Source organism: Triticum urartu, chromosome 2A (assembly GCF_056163025.1).
Source record: "Triticum urartu cultivar PI428250 chromosome 2A, HENAU_Tu73, whole genome shotgun sequence".
In the NCBI taxonomy this organism is placed as follows: domain Eukaryota; kingdom Viridiplantae; phylum Streptophyta; class Magnoliopsida; order Poales; family Poaceae; genus Triticum; species Triticum urartu.
This window is the reverse complement of record NC_141874.1, coordinates 656,489,405-656,500,980: the sequence shown is the minus strand read 5'-3', so window position 1 is coordinate 656,500,980 and position 11,576 is coordinate 656,489,405. Positions and strand designations below refer to the sequence as shown.

Below are 11,576 nucleotides of genomic sequence, written 5' to 3'. Positions count from 1 at the left end.
TGAGAGATTGCATTGAGGAATGCACATAGCTTCACAATGGCTAATCAGACGTTTTCCGGTAGAAGCCCCCTCAATGAAACCGGAAGTAGTTGTGTCATAATCACGTGGTAGTCATGAGACTTTAGGTTCTGAAACTTTTTCTCTGGCATATTTATTATTCCCTTTATATTCGACGAGAAGCCAGTCATGACCTTCATACTGAGCAGGCATTCCAAGAAGATTTCTTTCTCTTCTTTCGTAAGAGCGTAGCCGGCAGGAAATTTATACTGCTTCGGAGGCATGCCGTCTTTTTCGTGCAAACGTTGCAGGTCCTCCCGTGCCTCAGGTGTATCTTTTGTCTTCCCATACACGCCCAAGAAGCCTAGCAGGTTCACGCAAAGGTTCTTCGTCACGTGCATCACGTAGATTGAAGAGCGGACCTCTAGGTATTTCCAGTAGGGTAGGTCTCAAAATATAGATTTCTTCTTTCACATGGGTGCGTGTCCCTCAGCGTCATTCGGAACAGCTAGTCCGCCGGGACCCTTTCCAAAGATTACGTGTAAATCATTGACCATAGCAAGTACGTGATCACCGGTACGCATGGCGGGCTTCTTCCGGTGATCTGCCTCGCCTTTGAAATGCTTGCCTTTCTTTCGACATTGATGTTTGGTCGGAAGAAATCGACGATGGCCCAGGTACACATTCTTCCTGCATTTGTCCAGGTATATACTTTCAGTGTCATCTAAACAGTGTGTGCATGCGTGGTATCCTTTGTTTGTCTGTCCTAAAAGGTTACTGAGAGCGGGCCAATCGTTGATGGTCATGAACAGCAACGCCTTTAGGTTAAATTCCTCCTGTCTGTGCTCATCCCACGTACGTACACCGTTTCCATTCCACAGCTGTAAAATTTCTTCAACTAATGGCCTTAGGTACACATCAATGTCGTTGCCGGGTTGCTTAGGGCCTTGGATGAGAACTGGCATCATAATGAACTTCCGCTTCATGCACATCCAAGGAGGAAGGTTATACATACATAGAGTCACGGGCCAGGTGCTGTGATTGCTGCTCTGCTCCCCGAAAGGATTAATGCCATCCGTGCTTAAAGCAAACCATACATTCCTTGGGTCCTTTGCAAACTCATCCCAGTACTTTCTCTCGATTTTTCTCCACTGCGACCCGTCAGCGGGTGCTCTTAACTTTCCATCTTTCTTCCGGTTCTCACTGTGCCATCGCATCAACTTGGCATGCTCTTCGTTTCTGAACAGATGTTTCAACCGTGGTATTTTAGGAGCATACCACATCACCTTCGCAGGAACCCTCTTCCTGGGGGGCTCGCCGTCAACATCACCAGGGTCATCTCGTCTGATCTTATACCGCAATGCACCACATACCGGGCATGCGTTCAGATCCTTGTATGCATCGCGGTAGAGGATGCAGTCATTAGGGCATGCATGTATCTTCTCAACCTCCAATCCTAGAGGGCATACGACCTTCTTTGCTGCGTATGTACTGTCGGGCAATTCGTTATCCTTTGGAAGCTTCTTCTTCAATATTTTCAGTAGCTTCTCAAATCCTTTGTCAGCCACAGCATTCTCTGCCTTCCACTGCAGCAATTCCAGTACAGTACCGAGCTTTGTGTTTCCATCTTCGCAATTGGGGTACAACCCTTTTTTGTGATCCTCTAACATGCGATCGAACTTCAGCTTCTCCTTTTGACTTTCGCATTGCGTCCTTGCATCGACAATGACCCGACGGAGATCATCATCATCGGACACATCGTCTAGTTCCTCTTGATCTTCAGCAGCTTCACCCGTTGTAGCATCATTGGGCACATCGTCTGGTTCCTCTTGATCTTCACCAGCTCCCCCCGTTGCAGCATCACCGTATTCAGGGGGCACATAGTTGTCATCGTACTCTTCTTCTTCGCCGTCTTCCATCATAACCCCTATTTCTCCGTGCCTCGTCCAAACATTATAGTGTGGCATGAAACCCTTGTAAAGTAGGTGGGAGTGAAGGATTTTCCGGTTAGAGTAAGACCTTGTATTCCCACATTCAGTGCATGGACAACACATAAAACCATTCTGCTTGTTTGCCTCAGCCGCATCGAGAAACTCATGCACGCCCTTAATGTACTCGGAGGTGTGTCTGTCACCGTACATCCATTGTTGGTTCATCTGCGTGCATTATATATAATTAAGTGTCCAAATTAATAGAAGTTCATCATCACATTAAAACCAAAGTGCATACATAGTTCTCATCTAACAACATATAGCTCTCCAGAGCATCTAATTAATTAAACCATACATTGAAACTATGTAAAACATTTCAATGCGAAAACAAATGCGATCATAATCGCAACCAAGGTAACAATTGATCCAACGGCATAATGATACCAAGCCTCGGTATGAATGGCATATTTTCTAATCTTTCTAATCTTCAAGCGCATTGCATCCATCTTGATCTTGTGATCATCGACGACATCCGCAACATGCAACTCCAATATCATCTTCTCCTTCTCAATTTTTTTTTATTTTTTCCTTCAACAAATTGTTTTCTTCTTCAACTAAATTTAACCTCTCGACAATAGGGTTGGTTGGCATTTCCGATTCACATACATCCTACATAAATAAAATCTATGTTACGTTGGTCGGCATAATTTTCATAAACAATAAATGAACCAATAGTTATAAAGATAATATATATACCACATCCGAATCATAGATAGGACGAGGGCCGACGGGGGCGGATACCAAAACCATCGCACTATATAAGATGCAATAATAAAAGTAAGAAAATAATACAAGTATCTATGTAAACATACAAGTAAGAATATTTTTCCTTTCAGAAAGAAGATAAGAACAAGAGGCTCACCACGGTGGTGCCGGCAATGAGCTCGGCACGGGTGATCGACGGCGGTGAAGACGGGGACGGGGCGTGACGGACCGCTAAATCTAGACAAATATTGAGGAAAATGGAGCTTGGAGGTCAAGCTTGGAGAGTAGAAAGCTTAAGTAGTGTGGCTCGGGCATTCCATCGAACACCTTGTGTGCATAGGAGGTGAGCTAGAGCACCACCAAGCCCTCTCCCCCTGGCCAGAAAAAAACAGAGCAGTGTGATTTGCTCTTACGCGAGGGGGTATATATAGGCACCTCATTGTTCCCGGTTGGTGGCATGAACTGGGACTAAAGGGGAGCCTTTGGTCCCGGTTCAAGCCACCAACCGGGACCAATGGTGGTGGACCAGAAGCGAGGCCCATTGGTCCTGGTTCGTCCCTCCAACCGGGACCAAAAGGTCCAGATGAACCGGGACCAATGGCCCACGTGGCCCGGCCGGCCTCCTGGGCTCACGAACCGGGTCTAATGCCCCCATTGGTCCCGGTTCTGGACTGAACCGGGACTAATGGGCTGACCCGGCCTGGACCAAAGCCCTGTTTTCTACTAGTGATATAGCCCCCGAAGGGTGTCTTCGAAGGGACACAAGGCAACTGCCTCCTTCAGAAAAATTAGGGATTAATATGATTAATTAAATCCTGACATGATCAAGTAGTAAATATCTATAGCTAATTACTCCCTCTGTTTCTTTAGTATGCATAAAAAAGAAAAATTAAAAGTCAAACTTCCTAAACTTTGACTACATTTGTAGGGGAAAACATCTAGTACATCCTTAATATTAAATAAGGAGTTAAATACACTATAAGTGCCCTAACTTGTCCGGCGCGGTCAGTTTGGTGCCTAAACTTGAAAAATACATAAAAGTGGTGTCGTAACTTGTCTGGGCGTTCAAATACGGTGCCTCTGGACGTATGCCGCCGTATGGCGTGACCGCGTGGCATGCCAGCGTGTTGCCGGGCCACATGTCAGTGGTTGCAGGCGCGACGCGTGCTGTTTTTTTACAGGAATGCCCTTGAATTTTAATTAATTCTCGCAAAAAATACCCTTGATTTTAATTAATACTGACAAAAATATCATAAAGCGAGCGTGCAGGGAATTCAAACATGGGACATCCTCGTCGCCTGACAATCGAGCGGACCAGGCGGCCACGGTCTGGTTTGCTCTTAATTATCAGCTAACAATTTATATAGATGATTGCACGTACCTCTCTGCACATGCTTCTACTGGAGTAATTTTATTTCTATCTATTTCCAAGTTACTATCTTATTTTTCTTCAAGTGAAGTTTCTGTTTAGTTTTCATGATACATACATTTTTCCATATGAGAAAATAAAATAATTATTAATATAAAATGTTTTTTATTTTATATCTCTATTCTATTTCCATCAATGTGTACTTTGAAGAGATAAAAATGATTTTTTTTCTAAAATTGATGTGGAATTAAAAAGTTAAACTTATATTAAAAACACAGTGAGCATTTCCTGAAATAAACGTTCACGTTCACATTCATTTTCATTTTTCATTTTCATATTATTTTAGAAAATGCTCATCATGTTTCTTGAAAATGTTGAATGCATATTAAAATAACATTGTGTAATATTATTCTTAAATTTCTACAAACCCGCTTAACATGTTAGTACAGTTCTAGAAATTATTATTGTCACACAATAATATTTAATACATGTTGAACAGTTTTTAAAATACAATATTGTCAATTTTAAATAATTTTTTATTTAAAAAATAGAATGAAGATACACAATAATTGTTTTTGCTTATGGTCCTCAATGAGGATGCATAAATTTACACAATAACTTTTAATATACATTCAACTTTTTTGTCGACATTAATTTTAGAAAAAAATCATGTTTATCTCATCAAGTTACACAATAATGAAAATAGAATAAAGATGTAAAATAAACAATAAATGCATATTGATAATTATTTTATTTTTTCATATGGGAAAACTTATGTATCATGAAAATTAAACAGAAACTTTGCTCAAAAAAAACCCGAAGCAGTACTTAAAAAAAAACTGTAGAAAACATGGGCAAAGCGATACATGGAATCGTTCATATAAGTTGCTTGCTAACATTTAAACATAAACCAAAGTGTGGCCTCTTGGTGCGCTGTTTGATAGGCAACCAGCAGGTCCGTGGTTTGAATTCCCTTCATGCCAACTTGTGTTTATATTTTTGTGAGAATTAATTAAAGTACAAACGCGTTCCTGTAGAAAAAAATAGTGTGCATGTAGTGTCCGTAACATTTTTTTCCAAGAATTAACTAAAGTTCAGAGACATTTCTGTAAAAAAAAGACTACACACAACTCACAACGCGCGCGCAACAACTGACATGTGGACCAGCGACACGCTGGCATGCCACCCGGGCACTTGATACGACGGCATACGCCCAGAGGCACCGTATTTGAACGCCTAGACAAGTTATGGCATCACTTTTGTGTATTTTTCAAGTTTAGACACCAAACTAACCGTACCGGACAAGTTAGGGCATGTGTGGTGTATTTAACTCTTAAATAAGTATCATTAGATGCACTCTTAAACATGTATTTGTGTTATATTTATTTGATACTATTTTTGTTGATACTTTCCTCGCTAAACTTGATCAAACTAAACTATGTTAAATAAAATAATGCGCACTACATTAGGAATCGAGGGAGTATTATTTGAGTTGCCTTTTAAATTAGCCATGCTCTAAGAAGGGCAGACAATCTAGCATAGCCAGCAGAGGTAATCAACAAACCTACAGCCTCTTTTCCTTAATCTTAGCAATAACTTATCACCTTATTAATAGCTGGCTAACCCTTTTCTCGTACGCATTCGCCCCTCTGTAAATTGCGTTCTTTCGCCATCTTTTTTATAAAAAAAGGCATTGCTTCTGCCGGTTCCTAAAGAAAAATCTAGGGTCAGCAGCACCCGATAGCACCACCCACGAACGATGGAAGCAGTAAACATGTCCGCCGCCGCCGATTGGTCTGGCCTACCGCAGGACGCCAGGACCTTCTGCTGGCCATCATGGCGGCGCTGGATGTTCCCAGCCTCGTCCGTTCCGGCGCCGTCTGCACGTCCTGGAGCGACGCCTACAACACCTTCCGCCTCCCCGCGCTGAAGCAAGCGCCGTGCCTGCTCTACGCCTGCGACGAGTACGGCCCCAACTACGCCGCCCTGTACTGCCCCTCCACCAACGCCACCTTCCGCGTCCCCTACCCGGGTCCCCCGCAGCTTCGTCTTCTCATGTCACGGCTGGGTGTTCGCCACCGACGAGGTCGGCGACCCGTACCTCCTCAACCCCATCACCGGCGTCCAGGCCGCGCTCCCACCAGTCAAGACGATCATGGTCCGCGGTGAGAACTTCTACGACCATGAAGGCAAGCATGTCTTGGACCTCGAGAGTGAGGATGAGAACGGAGATCCGAAAACCGGCATCTTCTGGGCACGAGAGGCGGAGTATGCCCGGGTCGCCATCTCCCCCGCAGCCGAGGTGACCGCATGCACTGTCCTGATTATGCATATGACGCGTTTTACGCTCTTGTTTGCCAGGCCGGGCGACAAGCGCTGGACGTCGCTCCCCGACTTTGAAACCTGAATCAAGGATGTTCTTTATAGCGACATGGACGGCTTGTTCTACGTTCTACACAATAAAGGTTCCATCCATGCTTTGGATCTCAATGGATCTTCTCCGTCGGTGACCAAGATCACGCGAAACGTGACAAGAGCGAGTGTTGCCAATATGTACCTCGCCGTCATGCCGTCGGGCCAACTCCTGCAGGTGTGGAGGATGCAGAATAACATAGATGTTCCGCTCAAGAATCATGCGTCATACAAAGACGTGGTGCGCGTCGCGCTCCAAGATTGCATTGATTTGGCAAACAAGAATGACAGCGACAAGCTCAGTGAAACCGTCACCGATGACGAACAACAGATTGACGTTGAGGAGGAGGAGCTGCGTGATAATGAGGTCAACACAACGGAAGTCCTGGTCTTCAAGGTTGACGCAAATAGGCAGAAGCTGGTAGAGCTTCGGGACATTGGAGAGTACACAATCTTCCTTGGATTCAATGCCGCTGTCTGCCTTTCGACTAAGGACACAACATTAGAAGCAAACTGCATCTATCTCACGGACGATGTCGACTCTCCATCCTATCACCCGATGTTGCGGAGAGATCTTGGTATATGGAACATCAAGAAGAGAAGTATGCAGAAACTTGGGGATGCGTGGCCAATCATGCATTCTTGGCTAGATTTACCGGCTCCAATTTGGATCACACCAAGTTTAGCATGGACGGCGTGCTTGGCGCCGCCAATTGCAGAGAGCGCGGCGACCACGGCGCCGCATGCGAGGAGGAGGAGTGGACGACGCCGCGTTCGACGACGTCGATGAGCCCAATGCCAGCGTGGACTCATGAGCAGGGTCACACGCAGGGGTGTCGACAGCCTAAGATGCCCGTCGATCGGACGTCAGACGACGACTGCGGGGCGGGATGGGGCGGCTGTTTTTAATTAATTAATTTATTTTTGGGCTGGCGTCGGGACGATAGGTAGGACAGCTGTATGTACGCCTATCGTCGGGCGAACAAACGAAAGTGGACGCGTTTTGTCAAAGGTCAATGTTACCCTTTTTGTGGGTTTTGGGGTATTCAAGTGGGGCTTTTTTTATCACACCCAGACTATTGTGCAAAACGATTTAGAATATGTGATCCAGTTGCAACCATTTCATACGTAAAATTTTGCATCGATGTCACTTTTTCTTTGTTTGATCTATATACTAGCACATATGCCCGTGTGTTGTAACAGGGTAAAATATTTTGTTGTTTGACTTTGAGTAATTGACCTAAAATTTTAATTAGTAGTAAAAATAGGTTAAATTTTTTAGACATACACTCTTTAAATCTTTATAAGGAAAAAAAAGAGTCAAAACAATGATTGAGAAATACACCTGGCTGGTAACTTAATCTCATATGAAAATGCCAAAGGTCGCATATGGGGCAATCCTAAAGACTCAAATCTTTCAAAGACAAACCATCCTTCGGCACTACCAAGATCTGTGCACAGATGCAGTCATTCAATTGCAAAGGCGCAGCTTAGGTAAATACCTTCACGTTGCAAGGAATTTATCATATCTTCGATATCCTTCTTGCAAAATTCTTTTGTTACAGTTGAAAGGATCGCTTGCATATTTCAATGTGTAAGCTCTTTAACTGCTAAATTATAATTATACCAATAGGCTGTAAGATTTATTTTCCTTTTGGCTAAATCATTTTTGACAACAAAATCAAGCAATGATTCAGCTTGGCTGAGCGTATGAGCATCTGCAAGTATTGACTGCAAAGTCATTTTTACCGGAGCCGGGAGCTACCGGTGCCCATGCCACCAATGATGTACTGACATATGTAAAGTTGTGGGACCATATGCATGCATATATGAAAGTATTTGATGGAGAGCACCTTTTGTATCTCTGATTTTAGTCAAATCAATGTCAGGATAGTGTAGTACCTTTTTACAGAGGTGGTACGCATGCAGCACTCTCTCCAACATATCCATTCATTTTCTCTTTGTTTAAAATTTTAGATGCCCAATATCTTCAACAGTAATGATCTATCACTGAATTTTTTTATATATTCAAATTCCTGAACACATGATCTTTAGAACAAGACCAATCTTGAATATGTTTAAACTAGTTTAATTTTTGCTATTTCAAGCATATTGAATTTTTAATTTCACTCATTTCAAATTTACTTATTCAAAATAATTGTAATCAGTATTGAAATGATTGAAACCGTTTTCTGAAGAAAACAGTCATGCATATGAAACATATTTCAACGTGAACTTGTTATTTCAGATATGCGACACTAGTGAAATATATTTTTTGAAATGAGTGAAATCAAGTTTCTGAAATAAGTGAAATACTTTTTCTTAATTCAGTGAAACCAATGTTTTGAAATAAGAGAAATTGTATTTTTATAAATGAGTGAAATCTATTTTATCAAGGGAGCGAAATTGTTTTTTCAATTGATAACTTTCGAATTGTGTGAAATAGGTTTCTTGAAATAATTGAAATCAGTTCTTTGCGTCGAGTGAAATCAATTTCGAATATGTTTTCTCAACTGAGTGAAATATGTTTTCATATCTGAGTAAAATTATTTTCTTCATATGAATGAAATATGTTTCTTCAGATGAGTGAAATTGGTTTTTTAAACATAAAGAAATGAGTTTTTTAATGATTGAAATCAACTTTCTGAAATAAGTGAAATATGTTCTTTAATTCAGTGAAACCAATGTTTTGAAATAAGTGAAAATGTATTTTTATAAATGAGCGAAATCTGTTTTATGAAGCGAGTGAAATTGTTTTTTCAATTGATAACTTTGTGAATTGTGTGAAATAGGTTTTTCGAAATAATTGAAATCAGTTCCTTGCACCGAGTATCAAATGAGAGAAATTAGCTTTTGAAAATTATTAAAACATGTTTTTCTTTCAATTGGAACGACTAAAATCAGTTGTATCAAATGAGTGAAATCAGCTTTTAAAATGAGTGAAATAAATTTTGAATGAGCCTAATCCATTTTTTAAAATGTGTAAAATAAATATCAGTTCACAGCGAAACAATTTTGTGTTTCATGAAAGTCATTTCAACGGTAACTGAAATATATAAAATAAAAAGTAGTTTAAATATATTCAAGATTGATCTTGTTTTGAAGATCTTGTCATCATGATTCCAAATATATAAAAAGTTTCAAAAATGGACATTTTGTTTAATAGATATCAATCATTCAAAATATGAGGATGAAATTAAATACATGTCAATTGTATGGAGAGAGAACGCATGCAGCGCCGTGTATGTGGTGAGAGAATGCATACATGCACTGTTCTCTGTACTCCGTCCCTCTCTCCTATGTAAAAGCTGACACTGTCTGACGCAAGTACAAGTATAGCTCTGTTTAATTTGTTGTATTTGCATATGAAAAAAAATGTATAAAACCTGCACGAATCTTGACGAAAGTGGCGAACGGTGGATTGCACATTGGTACATCCCGTCACCGGTAAAAAAACTTTTTCAAAGTATTGACACTATGATGTCATTCGGCCTTGGAAGACGTAGGAAGTCCTTGCTCTGACACGAAGCCCACCTGTACCTGGATCGGCCTAGCACCATCGCAGGGAGATAGCTATTGACATGGTGCACACGGGCAACACATCCAAGACAGCACGCGCCATCCAGGCACTGGTCATGTGGGAGCTATGGAAGCATCGGAACTTAATTGTGTTTGTAGGAAAAAGTCCGGACGTGCGACATGTGCTACGGAGGATAGAATCAGAAGGCGTGATCTAGAAGCAGGCAGGCATCCTGCACACTGATCTTCAGATTCTTCCTGTAGAAGTAGATGAGTGGGCCAAGGGTGAGTAATCCACCTAGGGGATCTCACGGTGGCGTTGTTGTAAACACCATGTAAATATTTGCGGATGGGGCACTTCCCCCTTTTCCTTCTATTAATATATGATATGCACATTCTTTGAGAAAAAAAACTTCTGCTGCACTGTGTCCAAAACCGATCAAAATGTCAAAAAATCCTCATGCTTCAACCGCGAAGCACGCCAGAACCTACTGATGGTCTCGGGGGAGAGCCGGCCAAGCTTAAGAGCGTCCAAAGCGTCCCTTCAAAAGCGTCCCTTCCAGAACCCAAGCTGCAATTCCCTTCAAAAGCGTCCCTTCCATTGTCAAAAATGAAAGAGCACCTGGATATAATCAATTTACCATGAACATCAACCTCACACTTCTCCCCATTTTCATGCTCAACACTAAATCCGGCTTCCTCTGAAGCTCCCACAATGGTAGTTGCACAGAGATGTGCATTCTTTCTTCCCCAATAAGTAATAGTTCACCAATATGATGATCTTGGGCTCTCTTTTTAGGCTCAAGTGGAACTGGTTTTGAAGAAAAAATAGCACTGACAGGAACATTAATGTCATTCTGGAGCTAAGAAGCTCTCCCTCACACATCTTGGATGACAGAGGTCCTAGTCTGATAATGAGGTCAACACGTCAGAGGTCCAAGGTTGACATAGATAGGCAGAAACTGATAACTCCCCCACCTGAATATGAATTTCGAACCGGCCAGCCGTTACAAAGTACAACCACCAGATCGGCGACAGAGAGGAGAACGAAGGGGAGAGCTTACAGCCGGGGAGCGGTTGCAAGCACCAGACACCATGCCTATCCTATTTGATCATTTACAAATGCAGGGCCTGAAGCCAGGCATCAACATGCCCGCGTCCCTCAGAGTGGAAGCTGTTGGGGAACATTGCAGAAAACAAAAATTTTCCTACTCGTTTCACCAAGATCCATCTAGGAGTTCATCTAGCAACGAGTCATCAGATGCATCTACGTACCTTTGTAGATCGCGTACGGAAGCGTTCAAAGAACGGTGATGATGTAGTCGAACACGACGTGATCCAAATCACCGATGACCAAGCGCCGAACGGACGGCACCTCCGCGTTCAACACACGTACGGGACGGGAGACGTCTCCTCCTTCTTGATCCAGCAAGGGGGAAGGAGAGGTTGATGAAGATCCAGCAGCACGACGGCGTGGTGGTGGATGCAGGGCGTCACAGTAGCAGGGCTTCGCCTATACTACGAGAGAGAGACGTAACGGGGAGAGAGGGAGGCGCCAAGGCTGAGGTATGAAGTCCTCCCTC

General features: G+C 42.5%; 1 pseudogene; it reads left to right on the top strand.

The window, feature by feature from the left end:
• Positions 1-5,719: 5,719 nt before the first annotated feature.
• LOC147986478 (uncharacterized) lies at positions 5,720-8,465 on the top strand (annotated as a pseudogene).
• The last annotated feature ends 3,111 nt before the right edge of the window (positions 8,466-11,576 follow it).